Source organism: Belonocnema kinseyi, chromosome 9 (genome assembly GCF_010883055.1).
Source record: "Belonocnema kinseyi isolate 2016_QV_RU_SX_M_011 chromosome 9, B_treatae_v1, whole genome shotgun sequence".
Classification (NCBI taxonomy): domain Eukaryota; kingdom Metazoa; phylum Arthropoda; class Insecta; order Hymenoptera; family Cynipidae; genus Belonocnema; species Belonocnema kinseyi.
Window position 1 is genome coordinate 124,352,486 of NC_046665.1, and position 4,705 is coordinate 124,357,190.

A 4,705-nucleotide genomic window follows, 5' to 3' on the forward strand; every position below is an offset into this window, starting at 1 on the left:
ATCGACTCGGGATACTTATAAGATACTACCATGATTTTTTCAGATTTTTTGGTCCAAAAATAAATTAGGCCAAAAACTGGCCTTACCGACCCTCCCCCTTTTCAAACAGTTTTAATTTAAACCTAAAAAATGGATTACTAATCAAGTGGTCGAATTACAAAAAAAGTTATTAGTTGAATTTTCAATTGGAAAAGCTGTGAATTTTTAAGAGAAAAAAAGTCCTTAGCAACCAAGAAACATGGCTTTAAAGAAAAAAATACGATTAAAAAAAATGAATTTTCAACGAAAAATTTATTAGTTGATATTTCAATCATAATAAATTTTTATTCAGGATGGCCGCTGGACCGGGAAATGACAGTGAATTTATTTTTTGACCGGAAATTTTACAAAACTTTTATTCTAAAAATGTTGACCAACCGTTTTTAAATAATTTCCTAAATTGTGATTTATATAAATTATCATATAATTTTTTTTTTTAATTTTTAAGTATATTTTCTAATTTTAAGAATTTTAAAATGTAGTTTTAAAGGTTAAAAAAAAATTAAAAATTAGAAGTTTTTAAAATCGAAGATTTTTTTTTTTTATAAAAAACAGGGTTTCAAGTTCGATTTTTTCAGTTTTTGAAATAATTAAAGTGCAGTTTTCAGGATTTAAACAATTTAAAATGAAAAGAATTTAAATTTGAAAATTTTTGATAAAAATGGGTTTATTTTCTCAAATCTATATATAAGTAAATACATTATTTTTTTACATGGATCTGTATTTTAAGTGTAAAAAACTGAATAATAATTTGTTTTACAAAACGATTCTAAATCCGTTGAAAATTGAGAATTTTATTTTTAAATAAAAAATTTCATGATTTATCAATTTGAAACATAGAAAGCTCTGAATCTCTAGAATTTCGAAGAACTTTTAAACTTTTAACGTTTCAATTTTAATTGTTCTGTTTGAAAAATGTTAGATTTTTAAGTGAAATTAGTACATTCTATACTTAAAAATTAATCCAATTTTTTCTACAATTTTTAGAAAATCCTGCAAATGAAAAAAAAATCCCTAAAAATTTTCCAGGTTATTTTTTTCAATAATTTTGGAAATCTCTTAAATTTTCTGTTTAACCGAAATAATGAATCAATAGCAAATTAAATAAAAAATTAATTATTTAAAAAAAAATACTTTTTAAAATAAAATTTTTGATAAAAATAATAATATAGTCATAATTAAAGGTTTTTATTAAATTTAAAATATTGTGAGCCTAAATTATTTAATTTTTATCCCATTTAATTTGAAATTTCTTAATGTAGAAAAAGAATAAGTATTTAATATTTAACAATATTTCACTCTTCATTTAAGACGAGTAAATTGAAACCAAATATTTAAAAGAAAGCCATTTGAAACTGATTTTTTTTTACATAGAAAGCTTTGAAACTTTAGATTTTCGAAAAACTTTTAATCTTTTAGTGTTACAATTTTAATTGTTTTATTTTAAAAGTGTTTAATTTATAAGTGAAATTGTTAAATTTTAACGTATAAATAACAATTGAACACTTATTATTTGCAGAAAAAATTTGAGTAATTTTAAGAGATATGTAGAAGTTTTGAAAAGATTTCAAATTAATTAAAAACTTGAAATTATTTCATGTAATTTAAACGAAGTGTGTTAACATTTTTTTCAGAACTTGTAAATATATTTTAAAATTAATTGAAATTTTCCTACAATTTTTGAAAATCCAGCAAATTTAATAAAATCCTCAAAATCTTCCAGGTTCGTCTTTGATCATTTTTTAAATCTCTTAAAATCTTCTTAAACTTTCTGTTACAAAAATTTTCAATTTTCCTAAGAATCTTAAGAACATTGTTATTCGTTTGTAGTTTTTGACAATTCTTAAAAAACATTCTAAATTTTTTGTTTGAAATCTGCAAAAATTTATATTTTATTTTATATTCGGATGTAAGTATTTGGAATTTTTTCATGTTATAAATTTAATTCGAATCTTTTTAAAACTTCTAAATAACTCTTAAAATTACTCTAATATTTTTACAAATAACAAGTGTTTTATTGTTAATTATGAATTCAAATTTAATTTTTTTTTCAATTTGCATTTGAAGATTTGGAAATAAAATTTTAAAGATTTGAAGAATGCCTAGATTATTTAAAATAAAAATCTAATTTAAGAACTGTTAAGTCAAAAAAAAAAATGTTTTTGAATTTTTAATGTGATTATTCAAGTTATTAATTAAATTTTTAATTTAAAAAATTGATTTTCAGCCAAAAAATTATTTGTTATCAAAATAGTGTAGTTTTTGTTATTTTTTTTTAATATTTAAAAAAACCTGAAGAGAAAAAATGAATTGTTAACAAAATAGTTGTGGACAAAAAAAGGCTATTCAACTAAAATAATTGTTGAATTAAACAAAGAAAATTAAGAAGGAAATTTTCAGTTTGAAAAGTTACATTTTTTACAAGCAAAAAAAAGTCCCTTTTGAACCAAGAAATATGATTTTTCTAACAAAAAGTTGCATTTTTAACCAAAAAATATGAATTCTCAATGAAAAATCTAATAGTTGATTTTTAATTTAAAATAGGTTTTATTATAAAACCAAAAACAGTTGAGTTCAACCAAAAAGGCGAATTTTAAATAAAATAGGGGAATCCTAAAAAAATAGATTAATTTTCAACCAAACAGGTGTGATTAAAAAAAAAACAATTTTTACCAAATTAAAAGAATTTTGAACACAACAAGACGAATTTTCAACAAAAATACAGCAAAAAATATATATAATGTTCAATTGAACTTTTAACCAGAAAAGTTGAATTTTAATTAAAAAGTTTTTTGTTAAACCAAGAAATATGACTTTTGTCAATAAAAAAATAATTTTTAGTCGAAAAAGGAATTATTCACCAAGAAAATAAGTATTTTACAACAAAAAAAGAAAATTGTCAACAATATGAAGGAATTTTCAATTGAATAAGAAGATAATTTCTCAACCAAACATGAAAAAATTAAAAGTTTCAGTTTAGAAAATTGATTTTTAACCAAAAAAATTATTTGTTATCAAAACAGTTTAGTTTAAAATTTTTAAACAATATTTTTAATAAACCCTCAGAAGAAAAAAATGATTTTTTAACAAAATCTGTTAATTTTTCAGAAAAAGAGAAAAATTTCCTACCTAATTGTTGAATTTTCAACCTCAAAAAATGGATTATCAACGAAATGTTCGAATTTTTAAACAAAAAAAAATTGAGGACATTTTCAATTGCAAAATTTCCTTTTTTTACAAAAAAAAGTTCCTTTACATACAAGAAACATGATTTTTCTACTAAAAAAGATAAAAATTTTAGACCAAAAATATAAAAAAAACAATTTATACCAAATTAGATGTGTTTCCAACCCAAAAAAATGATTTTTCAATTTTTCACCAAAAAAAGGATTTTAATTTTAAATAATTCATGAAAAGAAAAAATGAATTTTTAAAATTTTCAATAAAGTAGTTCAATTTTCAAGCAAAAGAGAAAATTTCCTACCAAATTTTTGAATTTTCAACCTCAAAAAATGGACTATTAACCAAATGTTCGAATTTTTAAACAGAGAAAATTGAGAAGGAAATTTTTAGTTGGAAAAATTTCATTTTATGCAAAAAAAAAGTTCCTTTTTAATTAAGAAAAATGATTTTTCTACTAAAAAAAGATACGTTTTTTAAACCAAAAATATGAATTCGCAACGAAAAATCTAATATTGATATTTCATTCAAAATCGTTAAATTTTCAGATGAAAAAAATAAATTTAATGTTCAGTTGAATTTTGAACCAGAAAAGTTGAATTTTTTATGAAAAATTTTTTTTTCGACTAAGAAATATGACTTTTTTAAATAAAAAAATAATAATTTTCAGTCGAAAAAAGAATTATTCATCAAGAAAATAAATATTTTACAACAGAAGAAGACCATTTTTAACAATATACAGGGATTTTCAACCAAGAAAATGATTTGTTTTCAAAATATTTTAGTTTGGAGCTAAAAAAAAAAGTTTTCATTTTAAATGATGGAATCATCAAACGAAAAAATTAATTCTTAAGAAAATTTCCAAGCAAAAGAGACCAATTTTCTACCAAATAGTTTTAATTTAAACCTGAAAAATATAGATTACGAACCAAGTGGCCAAATTAAAAAAAAAAAATTAAAAAGTTATTAGTTGGATTTTCAATTACAAAAATTGAATTTTCAGTAAAATAGTGGAATTATCAACAAAATTGTTGAGTTGAAAATATGGAATAGTTCAATTTTTAGTAAAAAAAAAAAATAATAGTTTTTAACAAACAAAAACTTGTCAACAACATAGTTAAATTTTGAACAAAAAAATAGGATAATAATAATTTAAAATAATTATAATTTTTTATTATATTTTTATTAATTTTTTTATTATAATTACAGAATAGTAATTTTTAATGAAATAATAAGAGACGTCAACCGAAGAAAATAATTTTTAACCAAATAGTTGAACTTATAATCAAAAGTAACGAATTTTTAACAAAAATAGTAACAATTTCGAAAAAAGTTAAATTTTCAGTTAAAAACATTATTTAAAAAAAAATCTGAACAAAACAGTTCAATTTTTAACTAAATGGTCGAATTGTTTCAAAGAAACAAATTTAGAAGACAGTTGAATTTTAAACCAAAAAAAGATCCAATTTTTGCAAAAACAGATGAA